The 27715-nt window shown below is 41.8% G+C and overlaps 1 protein-coding gene across 1 annotated transcript in view; it reads right to left on the reverse strand.

The window, feature by feature from the left end:
* The window catches only part of LHFPL6 (LHFPL tetraspan subfamily member 6), a 149304-nt gene that overhangs the window by 105520 nt on the left and 16069 nt on the right, over positions 1-27715 (reverse strand). The window lies entirely within an intron of this gene.

Below are 27715 nucleotides of genomic sequence, written 5' to 3' on the forward strand. Positions count from 1 at the left end.
TTAATGCACCCTTGGGAAGAAAAGATTATCAAGGGATATTTTGGTTGGATTCTTTGCTAAAAGCTTTGTTTTCAAGGATACAGGCATTTAGGATATGCCTGAAAGCTTCTTCCTGCTTGTTCCAGTTAGGTATGATAATTTTCAACCTTTGGTTCATGAGTTCGTTCCCTAATCAGGGCTACAGCACATGTCAAGCTGTTCACTTTGAATGAAAAGCTTTTCCAGACTGAAAACTCAATGTACCTCTGCTAGCAACATTAAGACAGGCAGTCCCTCAAGGGGTCCCAGTCCTTATCTGATACACTGTGTTCTTCACAGGCTTTGGCAGAAATTAAGTGGAGTTTCATGTACAAACATTTGGGACATGTGTACCCTTTCATTTGCACATCAAATGAAGCTTGCCAGTAGCTCAGTTGAGCCCCATTCATTTGCCGAATATCACCCCTGTTACAAGACCCTATCATAATGGCATGCCTATATATCATAAAGACAAAAGATTACTGCACTGTAGGAGGTGGCTATCAATCCATTGCCTATCATCCTGTGTAATGAGTTCCTTATAACAAAGTGATACTTTTTATATCTTTTTTGACAAATGAGTTATCCCCTAGGAAAGCTTCATTAGATGTCCTTCATAGCCTCCGTCGCAATGCTGAGATCAATTATTTATGTTAGTAGCACCTAGGAATTTGAGGTAGGTGCTGTGCAAACCCAGAACATGCCTGCATGCACACTATACACATATTGCTGTATACTTCACTGGTATATGCCTCTTGCTATTTTCTTTCTCTCCAGCTATTTAACCTGATCCAGGCCTTGTTTTACCTTCATGCTATGAAGACGCATGCTGCTAAGTCTGAGCAACGCTTTGTGCAGAATTTTGCTGGAATCAAATGTAGGCAATTCCATATGAGGGCAAGATTTCCACTCACAGGAAACAATTAAGAACATTAATACAAGTATCTGAAACTGATCATTGAAATTGAAGTCATTAAACTAAATTAAACATATATGTAGGAGCTGCCCTTTAGGCTGCAAATGGCCTTCTTTCCACTTAAAGGAGAATTAGCTGTAAAGGATATCTAACACCAACACACCAAAGGAACCAAGAGTTCATAGAACATTACACTTAGAAAGGTTTTAAAGGACTAAACGGGGGAATTCCACTTAGAAAAAAACCCACTGGGGCCCTGGACTAAAGAAACATATGCAGCGTTGCTCCAACTCACCTCCTAAACATATTACCAGAAACATCTAGAAAATTTAATAGAAAAAAACAACATTTCCCTGGGGATTTTTGAATAATCTCCCTGCACTGAGATTGATAAAAGTCTCATGGCATGATGCAAAATGGTTCAAATTGATTTTAAAAAGAGTATTTCTATTTCCTACAATAGCCTGCCAATTTTAGAATAATTTTTGTAGAACCCTATTAGACAGCCTGTGAGAGTGTTAGCTTCAACCCTACAGAAAGTTACATATGTCTCCATAAGGAGGCAAGGTCAAATGCTGTGTGGAAACTGACCTTGGCTCTACATTAATATAGTGAGTATTCCTGACAGTGGTGGGGATCAATGTCCTTTTTGATAGAAGAACTGATTGCTCTAGGACTCGATAATTTGCATTCACTTGGCCATGGGAAATCTTGGGTTCACTCTCTAGGTGATTTGTCACCTGGAGCTCAGGATGTGCACTATAGATCATGACAGCTTTTGTTGGAAGCATTTCTGAGTAATGGAAGGAACACAATAGGTTTCCTAGGTAATCAGGAGGAGACAGAAGTAGTAAGGGATTGAACCACAGTAGAAGCAACAGAGAAAATTGAATTCTTATTCAAGATGGGCAAGGACTTCACTAGATCAATGTCAGATTATTATATATGCTAGATCAAGCTTTATGACAACTGCGATGGGGATCGGTAACAATCATATCTCAGAGAATTTCAGTGTTTCTCTTCTGGTTTTACTTAGAGTCAGATGCTGTGATTTGTTTCTCAGAATAACAGAACGCAGTATTTTCTTGCTAGAGGAGAAGATCATGCATCCACAGCACTATCCTGAAGCTGGGAAAATACATACAGGATCTGCTTCTTCCATGAAACATCCCAGTGTAGTTAACACACTGCCTCTTCAGGGTATGAAAGATGACAAGCCCTCCCCAAAATCAAATGTTCACAGTCTTTTCCATAACCTGTCAAAGCTGCTGAGAAGGGATGTCAGTGTCATGACCTCCAGCTATTGAAAAGGAAGCTAAGGTACAGAGCTGTGAGAAGATTTGATAGGGGATATCCAGGAACTGATAAGAAAAGCAAGAAACCCTGATTTCCAGGCCATCCTTTTTCCAATGCTTGGGCTTGTATCCCAAGCACCCGGCAATACAGGGAAAGGGAAAGAGAAAGGGAAAGGGAAAGGGAAGGGAAGGGAAGGGAAGGGAAGGGAAGGGAAGGGAAGGGAAGGGAAGGGAAGGGAAGGGAAGGGAAGGGAAGGGAAAAGAAATCCACAGTGTGTTTTTGAAGATCTCACTTGAGCTTGTGTTCTTGCCCTCCTCTGAGCTCACATGTAATTCAATGAGAGCATCCAAGAGATGCCTAAAGTGTTCTTGTTAGCTACACAGTTTAGCCTATGGTGACAGAAATCACCATAGGGTCTTCCCCCATATGAGAACTAAAGGCCATATTCAGACTGCCTACAACAAACTTCAGATTTTCCTCATCTCGGTTTACCCACCCAGAATCTGGGAGTCCAATTAATTAGAGCTTGAGTCAGTTGCCTAAACATAAGCATCTGGTGCCATCTGAGATTCCCTAGGGTATCTCAGATGTCTGCATAGCCTGACATGTATGACATAAGATCTATGGGAAACCCTTGCAATTCTGGAGTGGTAGCTGGAGGCCAGGTAAGATTCCTCTGGGCATCTCAAATGATGCTAAACACCTGTGTTAAAGCAACTGAATGGAGCTTTTTAGACTGGAGCTAGGCAGTTACCTGCAGATCACAGAATCACAGAATAATAGGGGTTGGAAATGACCTCTGGAGATCATCTTGTCCAACCCCCCCGCCAGAGCAGGCTCACCTAGAGCAGATTGCACAGGAATGCATCCAGGCGAGTTTTGAGTATCTCCAGAGAAGGAGACTCCACAACCTCTCTGGGCAGCTTGTTCTAGTGCTCTGTCAAATATTGAATCAGATATTGAATCAGCATATTTTAGATGAGAAATTCCCATGGTAGGTGGCCTATTTCATCAGTGACTACAGAGGACACCTATGGCAAGCATATGCAAAAGTTCAGTTTCATGGGTGCCTAAAGCTGGGAGGGATGAGGCTGGGCCATAGACCCTAGTCCTCTGTTGCTTGATCCCTTCTGCACTTCTCAGCTCCTCTGCCAATTGCATAGAAAATGCTTCCATCGGGATTTGGAAAAACTTTGTATCCACTTTGCAGAAGTAGAAATAATTATGCAAGGCAGGGGGGAAAATCAAGCCTGTTTTCTCCCCGCCTCACAGAGATATGAGAAAGACACCGTGAAGAGTAAAATAGTTGAGTCGGATTAAATTTACCATGTCTGCAAAATTTTCTATTAAAAGGTTACCTTTGATACAATGCTTCAGCCTGCAGACTTTTGCTTCCCTGCCATTAAATTCTGTTGTAATAAACTTTTACAATATGCATCATTATAGGAAACTTAAATAGGTTTAGCTCTTGAGTGAGACTCACAAAGACAGTAGAATAGAGAGAAGAAATGTGAGGTGTCTGGCTTCTTGAATATTTAAGAAAAGGTTCTTCTTTATTAAATAATGCCTATGAGGAGAGGGATTTGGAATTCTAAATTTTCAAGGTCAGGGTGGAAGGAGGTCTGTCTGGAGAGCCATGAATTCCTGATCTCAGCTCCTCCCTCTGCCTTTGCCATACAGCCTTGTGCAAATCAGAGGACTCCCCACCGACTGAGCCCCTTAGTTCCAGCTGGGATTGAGCCCTTGGGGCAAATGAGCTGTTAATACTCACCCCCCTCAAAGAAGAGTCATGGCAATTGCTCTTTTTATTCATCACAGTATTGTTCTCACATCTGTGCTGAAAGGCTTAGAAAATATAAATGGCTCAGCATTATAGCAAAATGGTTGCTGGTGGTTTAAAAGAAAAATTCAGGGTCTCTCTTCTGCTAGTAATGAGTACTGCAATGCAGAATGGGCAGCTGCAGAGAGCCCAAATGGGAGACAGGGAGGATCAGTCTCCTTGTTATTACAATGGTTTATGGAGACATTTGGCCTCAGGTATATTCTCCTTCCTATTCTGCTGGTAATTCATCTGTTTAAAGTGTAATATAATTGTCCACAGAGATCATGCTACACTCCTTTCTAAAGCTCCAAGCATGTTGGCTATTTAACAGACCTTCTCTCACACATGGGTGAAATGAAAATTCCTTTCCTACAGAAGAGTTACAGTACTTTGTACATCTGTTTATGAAGAAGGGGCAATTTATATCCTATTTTGTTCTTCGTGTACTCTTGGAACATAAGCTATCAGCCTTAGGACGGCCAGGGAGCATACATCAGCTAATGTTGCATTTCATGGCCTGGTATAAACACAGAGAATGATAGCTGATCCCCACCATGTATAATGTGGAGTTAGACGGGGGCTGAAATTTGTCCATGCTCTTAAAATAACAAATCCTTCACCCGGTCTATACAAGGAATGGAGAAGAAGCACTGCACCACCTCCAAAGTCTTCTGAGAGGCAGGAGGAGGGTAATGTTAAGACAGATAAAATGCCCTGATATATTCTTTTTCCAATTACTATTCTGCTTTTCCCCCAGCCTACAGAGGGTTGCCTTAAAAAGCAATGCCCTACACTTATCAAGTATTAGATTCCTCAGGGTTTTCTCTGTTCCTGTTGCTCAACAGGAGATTTCAGCTATTCAGGAGTCTGTGGGCAGGCATCTTGCTTGGCTGTTTGGGCCCCTGTGCATCTCTAGGGACCCAATTCCTTCTCTTGATTAACTGAGCACAGAGAGATCCCTGGAGTGGCAAGAGGCAAATAGAATAGCCTGAAACATCAGATCATGATTTGCATTGCAGCATCATTTGCAATCAACAAGAGACTCCAGTGCCCTCCATTTAAGACGCTGGCTTTCTTCCCACTAGACTCAATAATAGACTTAATTCTTACAACATCCTGACACTTTATTTTATTTCTGGCAGTGCTTATTCTAAAGGTCAAAGGCCTCACTGGCTTTCTCAATTGGCAATACTATTTTATTTAATTATTTTTTGCTGCAGAAGGCACACCTCTCATCTGTCCTGAGGCATTTTTGCAGACACAAAGGAACTACAGTCCACAGGGCAACCTCTGTTAATGAGTCCCAACAGGGATTCCCCAAACCGGTCCTTCAGAAAAAGCAATAGTAAATGAAGAGACCTGCTGGTCGAGAAACTCAAACTGACTCAGATGCAGGAGTGACCATCAGAGCAAAGGGTCCCCAATTTCCCACCCAGGAAGCAAAAATATATAAATTTTTAGTGTGAGTGATATTTATTGGGTTTGGTCCTGATTAAGGGAAACAAAAACAAGAGGAAATGTTTATTAAGGACTTCACTCTGGCTTTGCAACTTCACTTTAAATTCAAAACACTGCCTGTCAACAGAGAGGGAAGGAGACTTACTGAAAGGTGGACTATACTCTGTCCTTAGATGCATGTGACGTGCTGCCACTGAAGTTAACAGAGGTCAGAATCTGGCCTTACAAATCTTGGCAGGTCCTAAACTGACATATAATTTGTTGTGAAAGGAAAACTCCATTTTCCCCTTAGCTTTGGAAAAGGAAAAAGGGCTAGTGGCCATTACAGATCCTCTTGCCCCTAATGGTGAGATCCAGCAGACTTTGTTCCATGCTCCATCATTGCCTATACTTACTGCAGACCTCAATTTTCATGTCTTCTGACACTGATTCATGAGAAGGGTAATAACCATTCGAAGAGTATGTACATTGCAATAAAAGGTAAGCCAGTGAAAACCCTAATTTACTTAGATGATAGGCAAATAAAGCTTTGGCTTAGTATAATGTGTCACTTCTTGCAGCATTCCCCCCATTGTAGCTAACAGAATATTACCAAGAGTGATGCTCTAAAAACCGAGGCTGGGGATGAAATACCCTCAATGTAATGTAAACTATAGGGCCCCCTGTGTGGGCAGGTAAGGATCCCCCCAAGTCACTTTATGCCCCCATGTCCTCATTGCTTGGCAACTTTTCCCAGGACATTTGCTTCAAAATGGAGTATGTTGGAGATTTATCCATCCGGAGGTGCTGTTACTGGCAAAGAAAGGGGAAGGTCTTTTTTTAAACACATGGGGGAAAACAGTTCCTTGTCCTCAGCCAGGTTTGCAAACCAGTTCAGTGTTTACCTTTGGCAAGGGAGGAAGGGAAGAGTGTTTGCAAGCCTCTGTTTTAATGCATTTGTCTTCCTCACTGTTGGGAGGTGCAGACTTTGTTCTGACTGTGGGCTGGGCGGTACGGTACAGGTTTGAAGAATGCCTTTCTTCTTGGCCGAATTCGTTGTTTGGAAGCTGGCGGCTGCTGCTGCAGTAATTGCTGAGTTTATTGCTGCCCGAAGCAAATGAATGAGTAGGAGGAAAAGTAGGAGGAACAGAAAGTGCCATTAATCTACTCTTTGCTGAGTTTGTGGGAAAAAAAAGACAAGCATAATTCCTGTCGGCACTCAGTATGGTGATGAGCACAGCAAAAGCAGTCAGGTATTACGTACTAGCATATTAGTAGGATGAAGAAGGCGAAGGAGGTCTTATGTCTTCGCAGCCCAGTAAGGCTCTCAACAGGTTGTTCTGTACCAGGGATCTCACTCAGGGCTGCACTGACTCCATGTCACCTTGCAGATCCTGTGGCAGCACCCGGTCCCACACTTACGCCATCATCAAGTCGGGATGTGGCCCTGCCTCTCTGCAAAGTTAGAATTCCCTTCTGAAAGCACAGAGGGTCAGGTCTAAACTACTTATATTAAATAAAAGCAAGAAGTATGTAGGTATTGCCTTATCTGTAATCATCTTTGCTCCTAGACAAGTTTGCTCAGAAAGTATGAGGTATATTATGATCTCAAATTATTTTATTAGAAAAGACTACCTATCAGCATTCTGTACAAGAAGGAAAATGTAAAATGTAGGAATCTATCTTTTACTGTAAAGGCCACTGAAAATTATTTTTCAAATGAAGCAAAGTTCATAAAAATATGAACTCATTTGAAGATTAAAATAGTTTATGGAAGTGTTTTTTAATAAGCCATTGACAGCCTTCATGCTGCACTGGTCATTTCTCAACATAGTTCTGCTATAGTAGAGACCATTGAAGGATATGAGAAAGGCAAAGTATGCAGGAAGAAACAATTTTTTTTTATTAAACCAACTGACATAGTTGGGGAAACAGAGAGGCTTTGAGTATCCCAGCTTTTCTTCAAGTCATTTCCAGAGAGAAGCGAAGTGGTTAGCCCAACAGTGGAAACACCACATGATAAAAAGTTGATTCATTTGAGAGTGAAAACTTGTGCTGATTAACGTGGAAGGGAGCCCACAAGTCCACTGTAAAGTCATCCAGGGATGGGAATGACAAAATACAAGGCAGAGGAGTGGGGAGGATGCCAGGGGTACTTTTTTTGCTTCAAGGGAAGCAAATGATAGGTAGAACTCCCTAATCCAGCAGGTTTCAGACTCCTATCTCTGTGTAACTTGTAATTACATGATTTATTAAGGAGTTTTTTCTTGTTTAACTTGACAGAAGGAGATAAGCCAGGTCATTGAAACTCCACAGCCACTTCATGCTCTGGGAGCATATCGAGAGTTGTGGCACAGAAGTCCAGGCAGAGAGGAAGGAGAGCTATTTGTTTATGTTGCTGTTGATTGAATCTGCTGCTGGGATCGACATTTAAAGTTGGAAGTGTATTCAAAGTGGAATTGACTCAACCAAAACATTCAGCAAATCCCCAGAGATACAGATGCAGAACAACAGTGGCAAACTTCCAGCCTGCCATAGCAAGCATTCAAAATCCTCTGGAAATAAATGACTTCAAGGCTTCAAAAGGATAAGAAAGGACAGCCAAGCCAGACAGATCTCAGGACCTATTCCTGAAGGCCCCAGACACGCATAACTTCAGCTGATTTCCAATCATGTCATCTGTCCAAGACCGGCATTAAGAGACTGCTGCCTTTGTGCAGGGGACGAACATGATTGCCTTCTACCTTAGCGCTGCGGTTTAGATGAGGATGTATGAGTGGAGGTTTTGATTCAAACAAAGGGTCTACCTAGCTCAGTGAAAAATAAGAAATGGGCAAACGTTTACCATATTTCCCTCGCATACTATCTCAGCCTCTGACTATTTTCAGCCGAGCGGATTTTCTAAGCCTCATGTGCTTTGTCTGTTTAATAAACCTTTGTAAATCTCTTCCAAGTTCTTGCCCAGTCTCTCCTTGAACTTTTGCATTCATAACATCCTTTGGCAGGGAGTCCCACGGGTTCATTGCCTGTTACACAAAGAACTGCCTTCTTCTGTTACTTTTGAACCTGTCTCCCAAGTAGCTCCATCTGATGGACATTCATCCTTGCCCAGGATGAAACCGTGAATTTTTAGCCCTTATCCACCCTCTCCATATCCAGCATTTTGTAGTTCTTTAGCTTATCCCACCTATGTCGACTTTTCCAGCCTGAAGAGTCCTAGTCTAACAGCTTCTCTCCTATTTCTTGGCCCCAGAGCCAGGAAGAGCCAGTTATTTTGCACTGGCATCTGCCAGATAGGTGCAGGCAGTACAGGTGAGCTTAAAGATGGAAAGAGGCCTCAACACTGGGCTACTGCAAGGGAGACTTGATTGAACCCAGCCCCATGCTCAGAAAAGCCCTGCACATGGCACACGCACCAGCCACGACCCAGGTCTTGGTCATCCCTGGTCACAGGACACAGAACCACGCATCTCCTGCCTTGTGATGGAGGAGGCAAAGGCTGTACTGCTGCAGTATGACCCAGTGTGGCCCTTCTCCATGTGACTGAAGATCTTTCAGCAACTGGGCACAAGGCAGCAGCAACCTCTAACAGAGCTGGGAGTGCTCTGAGATGCTGTTGAGATGCTGAATGGTGGGATGGTCCCTCATCCCAAAGACTGCAGTTTGAAGTGACAAATAATGATGGGTTGTAGCTTACAACTGAGTGAACAATGTTGGCTATATTTCACCTTACATGATTTATATGAGATATGAGGTATCACAGAATCATTAAGGTTGGAAAAGACCTTTAAGATCATCAAGTCCAACCATCAACCCAACACCACCATGCCCACTAAACCACTAAACCATATGTATGACACGAGTCATATAGATATGTCTCATACATTTCACAGATACATTTTGCATTCCAGACCTATTCTAAATACCTTTGCCTTGGCATAATCATCTGTGTTTGTCCCATCCTGTTTTCTTTTCATAATACTCAAGAAAATTAAATAGAAAACTATTCTTATTGAACAAATCAGCATTTCACTTTTAAAAAGAAGGCATGTATTTTCTATAATACAAGGTTCCAGAATCATTCTGTCTGTCATTTGTGAAATGACTCTACTTTCATTAGAGAAGACAAATTATCCAGAGCCCCGGGAAAAATTAATTTCATGGGGATGCGAAAGATTGAAGACCTATTGGTAGAGTACAATATATGCTTGGCAGATGTCCCCTGCCTAAGGCATGAAATGGCCTGACTATTATCTTGTCTATGGTTCAAAAGTAATTGCACACATTGCACACAGAGCAACACACGCTCACAGAGCAAACACCTAGTGATGATGGATATCACTATTGATACAATTCGCATCTAAAACTATAAGGGCTGGAAAAAGTATTGTAAATTTTAAAAGGTAGTATGAATTCATTAACTGCAAAGAACACACACAGTTGCATTCAAGAAGTAGAGCTTTGACAGTAATTGCTGAATTTAATATTTTTCAAAAGCCCTTTTGTTCTTATTGGCATCAAAGCTATTGTTGAACTGTGCTGTACTGTCAGCAACGTGAATATTAGGGGTTTAGATCCATGCCTGCGAAAGATCAAAAGCAGTGATGAAGGATTCTGTAATTATTAGTAATTGCTTCCCAAGTGACCATTTTTTTATAAAGAGTCTTTATAACAAAGTGTTCACTAAAGACTATGAGTTGAACTCATGTTTTCATAGCAAGAACATGAGCCCATGGAAATTATTTCACCCATTACCATCATAGCTAGAAACTACCACTAATAAGAAATACAAATGCTACATAAAATCTGGATATCATAATTACGATTATTACTTGTAATTTTAATGCAGATTGTAATGTTACTTTTTCAATTAGAAGAATTTAAAGACTCACAAAAAAGAAGTCAGTTAAACTAGTTTCAGGTTGAGCAAAGTCTTCATTTCTCTAATTCTGTGTTCAGAATTGCTTCATTCAAGTAAAATAGAAATGGTGCATCAGCTGTGAACAATACCTGACTTGTAAAAGGTACTTTCTAGGCTCAGGTCTCCATCCACTTAAAAGGACATAAATCTTTACACGGACATATAACTACAAGTACAGACACCAAGAGAATTACAACAAAGCCAAAAAAAGGTGCAAAAGCTGAGGCATGCCCTCTTCTCACATACCAGCACCCACCCCATTGCCAAATTAGATCAAATGTGTAACTTTAGAGCCTTACTTCATATTTGATCCTAAGGTTTGCCTTGGAGCTGCTCTTGCTTATTCCAGGACTGAATTTGTCCTGAATAAATAAAAATCAAAATCATGGCACTATTAAAAGTAACTCATACATGACAATAACAGTCCACTGCGTCTCATTGGAAAACAGTCAAAATATTTATGAAATTGTGGTGTTCTGCTGTCCAGATGTAGCATGAGGCAGCTTTCTCCTACCCTTTGCTGAGGATGGAGAACACCTGTGAGTACATGACCTACACAACAGCTGCATCTCAGTCAAGACAAGCACCAGGAGAGAACACCTCCACCATGAGCTTGTAACTCCTGCGTATTTCCTAGTGGGGCGTTTTGGAGTGCATAACTGCAGCTGTACAGCTCCAGGACTTCTTCCTTCCCACATGTCAAAGCCCAAATGCAAACATTCAACAGACCATAGAGTACGCGAGATGCTGACCGGGGAAGGAAGGGGTCTGGGCTTTGCAGGGGAGATGCCACAGCTTTGCAGGAGCAGTCCCTACCTCTCCTCTAGATCTGATTCTAGAAACAACATGTATTTAATTTTAAGTGCTCGAAATGGCCTGTTAAAATCACTGCTAGGATTAATTACACTCTTCTGCTCCTCAGGGGAAAAAAACCTTACTGTGACTGTCTGCAAAGTGCCTGTTTGGATGCTGTACAAATTAATAAAGCATAATAACAGCGGTGCCTGCATGACAAGCCAGCCCTTATGAATCGATCTCCTTCTACTGAAGCCAATGGGACAACTCAGAGCCTTCCATTACATGCAAAAAGCAATATTCAGTATGTGGTTTGTTTATGACCTCTGAAGAAAAACACATAGAAAAACCCTTCAAGATATACTTTAATGTGGCCCAGGTTCTTTTGTTTCAGTTAAGTAGCTTTGTTCAATATGCTAAAGCACCCTACTGAAGTCATCATGTGGCACTGCTATTTCTTATATTAAAATCTGTTATCCCTCACAATATAGCCTCCTTTACCATGCCAAATGGCTTAATTCCCTTGCGGTTTCCTTTCTGTCATGGTTCAGTCTCCCATCTCACTCATAAGACACACTGATACCATAGTATATATATCTGCTGCAGGATAAATACTAATTTATCATACAGGGGAAGTGTGAGCTCTGCCCTGACATACACAAGGCTGTAACAGGAGACTTTAAACAGTCAGACCAATAGCTTCATTATTCTCCAACAACTCCCTCAACATCATCTCTCAAAATAAAGCCAATTTTTCTTCACTTTCATCGTGCAAATCAGGAGTAACACCACTGAACTCGATGCTTCCCCTCTGGTAAGGAAGAGTCAGGGCTGGTGTCTCCTATTCATGAGGTAAGTGGGGAAACAAATCATGTCACTGTTTTATTTATGTTTCATCTAATTATTCAAGGCACAGCTCGCATTCATCCTCCTTAGTGACTGTCTGTATTCTGCACTTCCACACTGTAGCTTAGCCATTCTTCAGTATGGATTTTGACATCTGTTTAATGTACTGTGACTTGTGCCACATTTTTCCTGCAAGTTGCACGTTCTGTGCCAGGGGGTGAGGGCAGGGAGAAACCCCAAAGGAAAAGCACCAAGAAAGCTCACCAGGATGACATCTTAGATGACAGGAAACATGGAGGCTCATTCTCCTTTCAACTCAAGGGAGATTTACACACACCGTTCCCATTACCGTTCATGGTAGTTGTGCGTATAATTTGTCCTATACACTGAGAAGAAAACAAACTTGAGAGAGGAGAAATAGAGGGTATTCAAAGGGAAAGTATTTAATACGTGAAGCTTGTGGCTGCCAGTTGGTAATGAATGTGGCAGGCATAATAATGGTAATAATAGGAAGAGACACCTACATATCTGAGTTAGGGTTATTGTAATACAGCATACGTACAGAGAACAAAACCGTCAAGGAAACCACTAAATATAATTTTGAGGAGACAGCAAGAAAATATACTCAAGACTAAAGAGAAAATAAAAAGGAGAGCAAAAGCAGGACTTGGAATGAGCCAGCAAAGACAGCAGAGAAATCAGGGGTGTTTTCACCTAAGGAAAAAAGCAGCTATCTGCGAGAGTACCAGGAGGACTGGGGAAGGGGCAGAAATAGAAGGGATGCCAGCAGAGTGAGGCAGAAGGCACAAAGGTGATTTCCGTCCATCAGAAGACAAAGCAAACACGTTCAGAAGAGACTGGAATAAATTAGTTTACAGGATGATAAGTGACTCAGACTGTTCAATGCAGGAGTGTTTAGGTAATGAGATTATGGACCAGAAATAATCACAGAGGCTAAGGCTTACAAATCAGAATTAAAGGGGGACTCTCAAGTGGTGGATCCTAGCGATTCAGATACTCTGCTGGCTCAGACAGTATGAAACACAGCCAGAAGTGCTGGGATAGCACTGATGCTGCAGACAGACAGACATCATACATGAAATCATATGTCACGGTGTAGCACCTCCCACTTCTTCCTGGTGCCAAACTCACTGGCATTTACTGCTCATTGTCCCTTTATATAGGAATAGCAATACAGACAAGATGCAACTGCAGCTGTGGTAGGAGTTATCACAACACGAACATCATTGACTTTCGCAAATAACGCATTTTAAAATGCCTCTAAGACTTGAGAAGCAATTGTTAGTGGGGAATCACCAACAAAGTAGGGTGGCTTTCAGGCAAGTCCCTGATGTTCATGCAGGAGAACCATGCAGCAGGAGCACCAAACACTGGAGCACAGAAAAACGATCAAGCCTCCATCATCTAGAACAATCATTTTAGGGTAGAATTAATAACCTCTGATCGATTAAGTGCTCTCTCCTTTCACTGTAGAGAGAGACCAGGTGAGCAGCTTAAGGCAGCTGTCTTGTCTGCAGATGGATAAATCCCACCCTGAGTAACTTGGTCAGGATCACAAAGGAAATCTCTGGTCTGAGTCGTGGTCTCAGGCATCTCTACAGCTACCTTGTTCTGTCTCTGAACTGTTACAAGCCTCTTTCACATGAATGGGTCTACATGAATTTTAAATAGGAACTTGGCCCATTGTATGCAAAACAGACAGAACATAAATCAGGAATAATTATTCTAGCACAGAATGGAGACCCCATTTAAAATACTGATGAATCTTGGTTCTGTAGAAGAGATATTACTGAGTCTAAAGCCTCCAGCTGAGGAAAAAGAAAGTAAATCCAGGTTTTGGGAAGTACAAATTATGAGGAAACACTGATCAGATGTTGCTTCTATAAATAATAACAGCTCATTAATTCTCACTTTGCTAATCCACGCATATTTAAAGAACTCACCAACCCCTTTACCCCCAAGGGGACTCATCCCGCTTCTCAGCAGAGCTTTAATTTATGTTAGTAGCAAGATCTCATATTTCTAGGAATTCATTACTTTTAAAAAACCTATTACAGTATGTTTATTGGCAGGCTAGAAGATATTATCGTAAATAATTGAAACTCAACTACAGTTGTTCAAGGCATTAACAAACTACATTGGCAAGGCATCACACTTGAGTCTTTTTTTCAAGCACATCCTTCCATTCATGGCACAATTTCATGCCTGTGGAGTGGGTCCCGAAAAAGGTCTACTTAATCCAGAATAGGGGCTTACATGCTGCATGGTGTTCTGAGAGGTCTGCTGTGCAGACACAAGTTTCACATTTAATCGCCAAGCTTAATTAATGAACAAAGGATGTTGTCGCTACCCATGTGAGCAAATGCATGGAGTCTCCCATAATTTAATTATACAGACATGGGGTCATCCAGTGAAGATCTTGAAACCAAAGTAAGGAAACTAGTAATGTCAGCCCTGAGGATAAGTAAGGCACAACCTGTAGTGCCAATGTTAGCATTCATCGAGCAGAGCTCTCTTATATGGGGATGATCTTAAGTGTGAAATACAGCCAGATAATCAATCAGGGAAACGGGTCTTCCACAGGGATGGGCAGGCAACCACTTCCTTCCAGAGTTGACCTATGGGAGGTACTCAGTGCAGCAGAGCATAACAGATGATAAAGGATTATGCTGTGGTTTCACTGAACTGATTCTAAAAAAGTCTGTGAGGTGTTTTCATGCCCTACAAAGCCAGCTTGAAGGAGGAGGACCTCATCAATATGTGGCATGGGCGTACTCATAGATCATCCCCTAGTCTTACAAGAGACTGACTGCTAACAAATAAGGTTGTTCAGAGGGGACCGGATTCATCTCACCAAACTTTAGTCACCTAATAGTTAAGCATCTTATGTGAACTAATTGTCCAGGCTCTCCATACTGACCAGAGGCACCTCCAGCAGACTATTTATTCTCTCAGTATAAGTGGGATCTAACACAGGTGGTACCAGGCTCATGCTGGAGGTGCCATCTCGCTTCACTGAACATAGAGAACCTTGACAGCTGGCTGAAACCATACACCTGAAGAACTGAGGGCTGCCAAAATTAAAAACACGAGCAACAAACTTGTGCAAGTTTGTGACAAGGACTAACAAGGCGAGACAGAGGACTGCAAACTCTATCTTCTAAAAGGAGGTAAAACAATTCGAGATTTAAAAAGAAAATACAATGAAAGTTAAGTCTGAGTTGAAATTACTGTCTATATAAATACATCAGAGCAACTTACAGCAGAGAGGAAAAATAGCTATTTAAACTAAGAGTCAACACTGGCCCACAAGCAAATAAGTACGTACTAACAATACATAAATTCATCCTGGAGATTAGAAGAAGATTTCTAACCATCAAAGGACTGAGGGTCTGGAACAGCCTTTCAGAGTAGTGAGATTTCCTATTTTTGGAATGTCATTGCTTATAGAGAAGCTGCTCTGCTATGTTTATGGCACGCTTTAAGACATTATCATGAAGCATTTAAAACTGCTTGCACAACCCTTGTTGAAGTACAGGATACATAAATATCAGATGACTATTCTGAACCAAGAAATGACCCGCTCCAATGTGAGAGACCGTGCACATGTCAAAAGCAACTCCACATTTAATCCTAAGTGTTAGGATAATTTAGCATGGAGGTTTAAAACTAGGCTCTTTTTGTTTGGCTGCCAAGTTTCAATCCCAGCTTCCCTGCATGTCAGGATCCAACTCTGCATTGTTATCACTGTCACCGAGATCACGAGTTTCCCCTCGTGCCCCACTGGTTCCATAGAAAAAGCAAGTGACCATGGGCACGGGTTTCACAATGGGCAGCCATGCGGTAGAAGCTAACTTCAGCAGCCCATTACAAATTAGAGATGGGAGGAGAAGGCTAAAATAGAGCACACTGAACTTCAGCTATAATTTTGGTATTTGTGGTTTTGATACTTATGTTCATCTTAAAATTACATAGTGACTTGGCACTGTCAGGCATCAGACTGGACTTTAAGCAAGCAAATATACAGCAGACCAAAGGGAGAGATGTGTAATGAAATAACATTGCAACAAATCCACTGGGTCTCTGGGAGGGGGTCTCATGTTTGCAGACACTTGGAGAGCACTGGTCCTAATTGGTGGTGCTTAGTAACATACACTGCATGGATTCAGTTCACTCTGGGATACCAATGCAATTCTTTGTGACTTGGTAAGATTTCTGGAGCCTCTGACACCTTCTGCTCCATTAGTTGGAAACCGAAAGCTTCCAGAGGATGAAAGCCCCTGGAAACACAGATACCTCTGCCATTCCCCCTTCTGTAAATAAAAAATCTTCAATATTGCAATCCTCAGTAAACTGGTAAGTTTAACAGCCAGGAAGAGAAAATAGTTACATTTGGAGGACCATGTCTTAAGTTTAAAAAGCAAGACAAGGAATGCAAGGCAGATTAAGTAGTGAAGCTACTAACATGGCATGATGGATCAGTTTGGTGTAGTATATAAGGAGGATGCTAACTGCATCATAAAGCAACCAAGCATAATAACAAAAACACTTCAGCTGACACGGCTCTGAAAAACTCCTTTTTTATGAGTGTACGGTTTGCAGAGAAAAAGCATCAAATTTTCACAACCTGGTTGCAGGCATTAAGGAACAATCAGCTCTCAGAGAAAAGTGCTGTGATGTATTACAGCATTAGGTCTTGCTGAGGAAGACAGACTGTATCATGATTACATGCAAAATTAAACCTGAAAAACTGCATTAGAAATATCCATGACTTTGAATTTCAGAACTATTTTCTTCCCTCCAGAAAGTACTGTTTAAATGTTAGGTACAGGGATCCCACTGACAAGCACTCCTGAGTACAAGCTTCATAGCATCCTGGAAAGAGACAATACAATTGCTTCGCTTGTGCTCATTAAATATACAGTGCATAAATGCTGGTTTTGGAAATGTCATCGGCAGGAGGCTTCTTTTTTTTTTTTCCCCACCCCTTGAGGATTACTGAAATCTCTGCATTATCCACTGAATAATGAAAATGTTCTGCAGCCATGAGCTGTACCTAAGGATTTGGTCATAAATGCTACAAGGTAGGGAACCTAGAGACTGCCATTGCAAAAATGCATTATAATAGAAGTTATTTCCTTTCTGAACAATTAAGCACCCAACCTTGTTTATCCCATGTACTTCTCACTTGCAGTGTGTACTCAGAAAAATCTGGCTACAAGAGACAACCTGCTGTTTTTGTCATGCTACTGTTATGCTCATTGAAAAAAGCCCTCACAGGTTCAGCAAGGCTCTGTTAAAACTTCTTGCTCTGTAACTCCAACCACTGCTTCTCAGACTGTTCTGGCTGCCTCACTTACATGAAAATGTTCACTTTCCACATTTATCATCACCTGCACTTCTATCTACTGTTACTCTTAAATACTAGTCCTTTTAGGACTCGACAGATATTCCCGTTGAGTTCAGTGGCAGGGTCAGGCCTTAAGGCTACAAGTGTATGGACCTTTATTTGGTGATGCATACAGTTCCTGGCTTCCTCCTCCTCGTATCTGTGACTGCTCACTCCCACTCCCACAGCATCCTTTCAATTGTGCCAGCACAAACATTTGTGCAGCCATGCTGGGAAACAGATAGGGGAATTGATCCAGCTAAAAATAACTTTTTTTTTTCCAAGTCAATTTTCAGGCAGAGCAGTTCCTGATGTGGCAGGGTGGTGGAAAGCTGGTGAGCGGCAGGATCAGGCAGTGGGGCTGGGAGAGCACGACACCTTCCTCGTGCCCCAACATCTGGTTATGCTGGCTTAAACTGATTGGGACATAAGGTATGAGTTTTCCAGACTGTCACTGTTGTGAGAATACTAGCATCGTTCTCAAGCCTGATCTCCAGGGGCTCTTCTGTGCCCTGCTCCAGCCAAATGCCGTTATTAACCACACTCGCAGGACACAGACAAACATCAAAACTGGCAGAAGTCCTCAGGCCTGATGCAGGCATCTCAAATGCCTCTACAGGACAAAGCTACATCCAGCAGAGTCTTACCAAGGGAGCTGAGGGGCTCAACAGCAAGTTACCATCTGAGATGAGACTTCCTGGAGCGTGGACCTTGCTATTATAGTGCAGTGCACATCATGATGTGGTGATACCTATGGTTTCTCTCCCTTGTCAGGAACACAGGCATCCTTACACAACCAGTCCTTGCTGGATTAAATTCTTATGCTTGCTATTTATTGCACTGGTCCTTCAAGCAATAAATGGCTTGAATAAAAAAACAGAACATGAGGAGAACTAGTAGATGCCCATAATCATTTTCTAAAGCATTACAAAGTGTACTAGGATCCACAGGTATGGCCTGAGGTGATTATCTCTTGAAAAAGACAGAAAATAATTAAGCATATGCCATAATCTGGAGCACACGGGTACAAAAAAAGCAGGTGACATTGTTGATCAGTGCAAGGAGAAGGACAGAAATTATATCAAAGTGAAACTGCCTTTCACCACTTTGGGAAAGACTGAGGAGAAAACAGCAGAAGTAGAGTACCCAGTGGATGAGGGACAGAGGAAGAAGAATGAAGGCGAAAAAACAGCAAGGCAACAGCGAGCAGCATCACAGGTTTTGGAAAATGTTCCAGCGATGGTGGGAGGCGAGGGTTTGGCAAGCAGACGTGGTGCCAACACTTTCAGACTAAATATTTCCCACAAGGTTGGTGGAACTGGGCTCAAGTACCAACTGGTCTCTCACCCTGCCCTATGATCCCAAGTGCAAACAGTGCAGAAATAGAAACCTGAAGAGTCAGGTGACTATTAAAGGAAGTACCTCAGAGTCAGTCTTGGGCAGTAAAGAAAAAGCTGAGCTCCTCGGATACCAGTGGGTCTGCAGTATGCCAGGGATACTACAGACACTTTGGTAACAGAGCACACTTTCTCCATTATGAGTCTTGGGGCTCATCCTTACCGCCAGTTGCTAAGTAATGTTCAAAGATGGCCAAAAATCTATCAACATGTTCTGAATTTTTTATCCTTAGTAGGAGGATGTTACAGTGCGGTGAGGTGGTCCACTGGCTTGAGAAGAGGACAGGCAAGGCGTCTGGGTAAAAGTTGTCTGTAGTGTGGAAACATGAAATAAACTGGATAGCAGAAGTACTCCAAACCAAAGGAGCAAGACAAAAACATCAGCGTAAGTGCTTCAACAGGATAGGGATCATTCACAGAACAATACTTTGCCTCACACAGAAAGGAGTATCAAAATGTCATTTCAGGAACCCTTTCACTACTGGTACAGTTCCTTGGTTTCATCTAATTGTTCAGACTACTCCTCGTGGAATTGTTAGTCCTCACGACCAAAATTAAGCTTTTCACTCGAGGAGATGGGTAATTAAGTCCCTGAGCAAGTCTGGAATATAAAATTACCCAGAGTGAAAACAATTTCTCTTCTCTCTAAACATGAACTGGAGTGATCGGCATCGGACACCTGATTGTCTCTTCCCTGCAGACCCAAAGAGCCGGCTGGCCAACACAGCCGATCCATGATCGGTCATCGGGGTATCCAGGCTTCATTTACTTTCCAACAGTTCCCTTCATCTGCCTTCCTATTAGCCTGCTTCTCTGAAGGCACAAGAAGCACAAATCCATGCTTCAGCATGCATTCCTCATAGCCATGGATTTGCCCTTTCAGCATATTTTAGCAGGGCTTGAAACCGGTTGGTGTTACAGCCTGGCCAGCCCACCCTCCGCCTGCGGGAGGAACATAAGGGGACGGTGCTGATGGTTTGGCTGTCAGGAGCTCAAACCCATGTCCTGCAGGTGGGTCTTTCACTTGCACATGACCCCGCTGCAGCCAGCCACCGTGCCAGCCAGCCGTGCCGCAGCGCCCGTCCTCCCGTCCCTTTGCTAACCCAGTGGTCTCCTTGCCCCAACTCCTCAGTCAAAAAGGTGGGTTTCTCAGTAAACTTTTAGCAACAGGGTAACTACAAGAGTCACAGAGGAGCCAGATGAAGCCATGTGGGCCCAGGAAAACGTAAGAGCCAGCATAGACCTCCCTCAAAAGCAACCCACAAGAGCAGCAAAAAACCTGCCAACCTGCAAAAAAGCTGCCAACCTGCAAAAAAGCTGCCGAAGGAGTGCACCCCTTCACCAAGCAGCTTGCACAAGCTCCTTGGGCAGTGGGCAGTGTCTGTGGCTGGCTGTGAATCTGGGCTGAAATACTGTTATTACTGGGGTGAGTGAGGCAGCATTGGTTTGTTACTAAAAGCACCAGAAGCATGTGACCAAGAAGAAAGGAGCTTTAGCGTTCAAAAAAATTTTGTAATTTCTTATAAATTATTAAAAAAAACAGTTCTGAAAGCAATTTTTGCTGTCTTTCCCTCTGGGAGCTGCCTTTTTTATTTCCCAGTAGGTAACTGAGTGGTATGATGAGGATTAAGGCAGAGCAGATTCAAGTCACACTAGAAACCACTGAGAAATGAGGCTGGTTCATCATTGTTTTAAGGTAAGTTCAAGGAGTTTTTCCCATGTTTTGATCAAAATGCACAGATTTTAGCCTACTGTTAAATTAATGAAAATGTTTGCTTCTTTAAATGACAAACTAAGCACTCTTTTGGAAATGGTTAGTGGCTCAAAGTCATAGCATTGATTCAAAGTACATTGCTCACAGAAAAAGGTATAATAATAAAAAAAAGGCAAACTGTTACCTTTGTGGACACACAGTACAGATATTTTCAGTGACAAAACTACCAATAAACTCATAATTTAATATTTTATTTCCATTGTAGAGCCAATTCATGTCCATTAAGAGTTAGGATACACACATATCTGAGGAAAAAAAACCCACATGGGTCAAATTCCTTTCCTCGTGACGGGAACTGGGATTGTGCCTGTGCACCTCAGAAAGCACACAGGCGTGTATCTGGATTTCAGTTACACGAGGCGTGAACCTGGAGAAATCCCACAGGAATAAATGGCATTGTCCCAGCAGTAAACAGGTGTAAAAGAGTATAATTTAAACCGACAGGCATACACAGACTCCAGTCACCCCACCATTGTTTACAGCATCAAAAAGGATGTATTAAATACAGTAGCATGATAAGGAATACCTTTATTCTGTAGAAAACCCTGCCTTAGAGAGGAAGTTGAAAGCACTCTTGAATTTTAAGCAGCAGTAACTTCAGTAGGAGGTTCTCTCTGGCAACAGTTGAAAAGGCTGAAGAAGATATTCACACAAAAATGCATCAAATCCCAGAAACTTGACAAGTCTGGGTTATGAAGCTGAACATGATTGTTTAAAGCAGCTGGCAACTCTATAATTTATTTCACCTGTCCTTTTCATACTGCCAGGGAGCGTCTGCCACGCATGTGAGCACCAAGCCACATCACTGGATGCCTGATATCACGCCAGCCCTCGTGAATAGCGAAAAAAAAGTCTATTCCATTTAATTGCCAGGTGTCGAGCAAACTCATTACAGCGCATGGAAGGCACTCTGTACAACCGATCAACCTGAAGAGACTTATCTTTGTGGCTGCTGTCTATATAGTCATAATTAAATAAAAGCAGATGGAGGAGGCACTGAATAATTACGATTGCAAGATAAATAAAATGCTGGGTAAGTAACTTCAAAAGTGTAATTTAAGCATCTTACATAAATAAAAAGTATCAGCATCTTCTGTGCTATGTTTTCACACTGAGGTAGTTCAGAAAATTAAAATAATCAAGAAAACAATAAAGTGAAGTATTAAACTAAAAATATCAAATATACATGACACATGCATAATAGGCAACAGGCACGAAGTCATTCTGACTCACTCTTCCCAAATGCAAATGCAAATTCTCTCTGTGTCCTCTGCTAACTGCATGTGCCAATTAATCTTGCAATCAGATTATCACAAAACTCTGTTGTTTGGCACTTTTTCTTATTTCACAGCACATAAAGGAGCTGCCCCAGTTCTTCACAGGCACAACTCCATAGAGACCCCATCACCGGGACATGCCAGAGGGTCACTTTAGCTGTGCTAGATCTTGCCTGACAGGCTCAGCTATACAGGATTTCCTGCAATTTTTGCAGTGAGGTGTATCAACACCTTGGTTCTTCTTCAGGTATCAGACGTAGACCCCAAGTCACCAGGCCACACAGTGTATCAAGGTTCCACTGCTACAAATGGTAAAATTTCCACTGACATCCAAGCACTGCTGTTCCCCACCAGGTGCCCCAGGTGCAGACACCAAGCCACGGCAATCGATCGTGCTGCCATGCTCCTCACACACGAAACTCTTGGGGGGTGCAGGGACTGTGGGCTGTGGGCACCTGCACTTTCCTGCTGCCCCCCAAAATGCTGTGAGGGAGAAAGTTTGCTTCTCTTTGCACTGGCAGGGAGATATGGGGGCGTATTTCAATGAGATTGTTCACCCTTGGCTGAAGTACCCAACTGAGCATCCCTTCTGAATTCAGAAGGTATGAAAGAAAGAAAAACTTCCCAGATTCCTGCAGCTTGAAGGTTAAAATGCAGGAAGACAGTGTGTGTGTGTGTGTGGAGCTTTTGTGCAATGTTTTGAACCTATGTTCCCCTAACACAGGTGTATCTCAAGAGTAGTTAAGAACACATAGGGTTTGAATTTAGTGCAGTGCCAACCTAAAACACATATTCAATCCACCACTGGTCTTAAATGCTTCCTTCCTTCTGAATATGATGTTGTATAGCCTGCTGCAAAATACTATTTGTTCAGTGCCACGTAATCTGCAGAGCTATTAATCGCTCGTGTGAAAGATCCAGTTAGAAAGTGTGGCAAGACACCCTAATAACTCTTTTAAAAGAATATATAATCCACATTTCATTAATCTTCTAAATACATATCTGCACAATAGATTAAAACTGCAGGAATTATGTATTTTACATATGCAAAACATGACCACATAATGGCTCCATGAGATCTTTGATCTAAAATCCCCTTTCTGAGGTGCGTGGCAGATCTATTCCTTGCTTTTTAGCTTGTTTGCTTGATTGTTTGTTTGTTTGCTTTTCTGGCCAGAAGCAAACAGGATTATTGCTCTTTGTACGCAGTGAGAACAGAACATCCTTAACAAAACTCATCAAACACAACAAAGCGGCTCTAACCTACAAATCTATCAATGGAAAATCTTACATTTTTTACAATGGTCTTTCAGTGAGTTTCAGCCTGTGACCCAAGACTGTAGGAGGTGTCATGGTCCTTTGTGAGGGGTCCACGAAAGGTAACTAAGCACAGCAAGCCTAGCCACGCCTTTCAGCAGTCTAGGGAGTCAACCAGTCAGGAAAGTTGAAAACCAGTGATCTAAACAAGCATATATAATCTTTGTACATAAAGAAGCTATGACCTCTTTTGAACCGTGGGATACCATTTATTATTACAAGAGCTTCACAAAGAAAATAAAATTAGCTGTGTCTTTCAGTTAGGACATGCCTTCTGTACAACTAGACTAAAAAAAGCCATTTAATTACGGCAGCAAGGAGCTCAACAGGGTAAATTGCCTTGAGAAACAGTGTGTTTAGCTTATGACCAACACTGTTTGCACATTCACCCATCAGCTCAGGCTGCACACAGCACAAATTTCTGTCTGCCTCAAAAATGCCGGGCAGATAATCCTGTAGTCATAACGTAGTGTAAGGAAGAGGCACGTTATTACACCTGTATATTTTAGTAGTGTTTACATATGACAGCTGGTTTAGTGGCTGCTCATGAACCTAAGACTTGGAAGGCCTCTACTCAATACTTCTTTAAATATATTTTATATGCAACCTTCAATAAGTTTCTAGCCTCCTATCTATAAAATGGAAATACTATTCCTTGCATCTCTGCTAAGAGACACTGTGAAGATAAAGATTTTACAGAAAGGTACTTTTATAACTTAGAATATTGCATTCTGTCAATCAACTTTCCCAGAGATGACATCAAATTGGGTACTCAAATAGTGAAGGGAAAAAAAACCCAATTATGCAGTTTTAAGCTCCCTCAAATCTTCCTTTTTTTGCCATCCTGTTTGGCCCTCATTATCCATCTCAAAGACTGATTAGCTTTGTTAAAGATGTACCTGCCTTCTCGCTTTTACTTGTGAGTGTTTGGAAACAGGCTGCAATGACAAATCTGATTGTAACTTGTGAATTCGCACATAAACCTGTTGAGACCGTAGGCATGTATCAACATTTGCCTTCCATTCCCGTTTATGAACTGTTCGAGATCACTGAAAACCATGCCACCTACCCCTCTAGTTTACAGCAGTCCCACTCTATTTTCAAAGTGAACTCGTATTCCTGATCTGGAAGCAGGCCCTCTCACCATCTGCTTGCAAGACAGAAGATTCTCCATTGTCCTTGTGTCTTTAGAGGTTAGAAAAACCTCTGATATTTTAAAGAGAATCTGAGCAGTCTGGATTTAAATGGGAACAACCACTACCATGATGACTAAGGAATGCTTGCTGGATATGGCATAAAGTACTTCAAAGAGCATCCTGGGAGGAAAGGGGAAAAATGTGAAAAGGAATCAAAGAGATTTCATGAGAAAGACATGAATGGTTTCCAGACGTAAGATCAAATCCAAGTCACTGTGTCAATGGATCAGTACATAGCTCACCATGTACCAAATTCAGAGGTAAATGGATGTAGTAGGGGCTGTTACACTCTTGCCAAAGTCTAAATTAAGACAACTTTCACAATGAGTAAGCAGAAAAATATAAAAAGTTAGGGGAAAGAAACTAATACAGTCCAACCCCTCTTCCACCCCAAACTTCTTCCCCTCCTAGGTCTTCTCTAGCTACCTTGGCTTTACTGTTCGGAGTGGCAGCTGATTCTATGCAGACCCCCTCTTTTACTTTTGCCCTGTTCACTTGGTGGTCTCTTCCAGAGTGAAAATATGGCAAAAGATTTGCAGTTTCAGAACTGATTTAACAATTAGCTTATGCTCCCTCTCCACCTAAAAATGCTGGCCAGCTCTACCACACCCAGAAGGGCTACACTGCACTTCTGTTGGGAAACACGGAGTCCCATCTACAGACACGCAGTCCATCGTATCTTTCTACAGATACCAGGTGTTATTAAAACAAAACTACTGCTTATCCCTCATTTAGGGTTTTATTTTACAGAACAAATAAAAAGTATGATTTCTTAAAAGGCATAGTATTTGATCTGATGCTTTTCAAACTGGATCCTAACAGCCTTCACTGAGGCTGAATTAACAGTCTTTTGAAATGCATAAAGACTATCCCTGACCTATTTAAAACAAAGATAAACAAAAAAAAAAACCCCTCTCCATGACAAATTAATTCCACTTTCTTATTTTTACTACAAAGATACACAGCCATACAGCCTAAAATCACAACCAAGTATAAATTTGGACTATTCTCATGAGGGCCATTGAAATGAAAGTGCTTGCTTGCTGAGCTTCATTGACTGAAAAACTTCTTGACTGGTACATTTAAAAATGCTGCTTATCTGAACTGTTTCAAAAGATTAGTTTGCATATTTAATACGTTAATATTTCACAAGTAAGAAGATTTCCAAGTGACTTATTACAGGACATGTAACTCAGCAGAGCTCCAAGTCATTTAAGCTGGTACCTTAGTCAGTAAATGCCAGCTACAGCTTTGCACACCACCTCAGCATCTGTCCATGGCAGTTAGCCAGTTTTGCAGATCTTCTTCCAAAATCCAGGTTAGGTTCTGTCTTTCAGCAGGCTATTTCTCAGTGGTTTGTATTTTCACTGTCATCAGCATGTCAGTAAGACTGCATATCTTTTGAGCTCTGATTAATTTTGCCTTGACACTATTGAAATGCCAAGTGTAAACCTTAACTCAGGTTCAGAAATGTTAATCAGTTTTGAAATATTCATAGATGGCATATATATCAAGGCCTGTAAATACTCAGAGACGGCTGCCAAGATCCACATGGCATTAGCAGTCTTGTTTCTTTCTAGCTGAAGGCCCATCAAGTCAGGTGTTCGTCAGCGCTGATAGCAAAATATATCATTTTGAAACAAAAGGATGTAGTCTTGCATTAAAGCCTTCTAAGATATAAAATAGGAAGATATAACTCTTCTAGGATTTACATTTACTCACATTCTCAAATAAACTTTTGATTATTTACTCTTTCAGAGCTGCCACTGGCCACATTGGTAAAACATCTCTGTAAATATTGATGTCTAAAATAATCCTGTGTATCGGGTATCTGCATAATTAGATTATAATCATAATATGATTGTTGTGGTTTAAACCTCTACCATTATACTAGGTATAAAATTTATAGGAATCTTCAGACTTCAGGATATAAACTAATCATTAATTATGTGAAAGAGGAAGAAACTTCCCCCAGAGCAATTTTATTGCTGAACAGTCTGCTGTATTAGGTCTGCTGTTTACACTGGAGCGTTTTGTGCCAGAAACACCGAGTAAAGATCCTGAACTTCATACCCTCATACTAAGACAAAGAATAATCTGTATTCTTACATTCAGCTTAGTAGGGAAAAAAGCTCACAGAAACTATTAGTTATGCCTTCATCCATAAACCAATGTACTCAGCCAACCTGGAAAAAACCAAGCAAGATTTCAGTCCATAGCCAGAGGTCCATGCACTGACACTGTGCTCTGGAAAGATGATTTCCATCCCCAGAAGAAAGGGTGAGGCCACCTTTTCCAGCCAGATCCAAGCCAGGGCGGATTTCAGAGGCACTGTGCCAATTTGCACTGCCTGCATACCCAACTCGCTGTTTGGAAGTGGCACCTGGAGCACACAGCGCTCGCAGCAGCCACTGCCCTCCAGAGACACAGGGGATGTTTGGAGACACTGCTAGCAAGACACCTTTGCTTTCTTGGCATAACTAAACCTCCTCCTTCCCAGTAAACCCAAGCCACTCCCTGAGATGTAAACTACAATCAGCCTATCCACCAAAAAGATGTTACACATGTGTATGCACAGGACTGACCAGTCCCATCCCATGGGAAACCTCCAAGGAAGACGGGCTCCTTGAGAAAAATCCTCAGCGGGTCTTCTCCCACCAGGATCTAAAGAGCACAAAGGTCCCTCCTGTGAAGGAAGTGCGGAGCTGCCCATAACCTCCAGCTTTCCTGAGGTGTTTAAGGAAAACCTAAGGTGTTTAAGGAGGCTCAAGACTGTGTGCGTTTGGAAATATTTTGTCTACGAAGGGACTATGGAGACCTTAGGGTAGAGGAAAGCAAGATGCTCCATTAGTTAAACTGAAAGGACTTGAACTAATACCTTCTAAAGGGCATAAGGAAAAGTTTCATCAATCCGAAGTCCCATTCTGAAAATGATTGATGGTCTCCCAAGCCTGGCTGCCCTTGGCTTGCAGAGAGCCCTGAATGCAGAGCTCACTTTTAAGAACTTTTAAGCTTCACTTTCAATTTATTTTTAATAAGGTACTTCTTAAAATTTTACTGAGAAACCATAACACATTATTTTTGGATGTTCCATTTATCCCAGCAGATTGAAAAAGGGCCAGCATTTCAGAAGGGCTGGCACTCTGCAAATAAAGGCCTTTTAGAGTGCACCTCAAAAGCACTTATACTTACACAAAACCACTTATACTTACACAAAACCACTTATACTTGCATAAATCTGCACAGCATCTGCCTTAGACAAAGACTTGAGAAAATGCTGCTCTGCATCAGGT

Source organism: Gavia stellata, chromosome 1, assembly GCF_030936135.1.
Source record: "Gavia stellata isolate bGavSte3 chromosome 1, bGavSte3.hap2, whole genome shotgun sequence".
In the NCBI taxonomy this organism is placed as follows: Eukaryota; Metazoa; Chordata; class Aves; order Gaviiformes; family Gaviidae; genus Gavia; species Gavia stellata.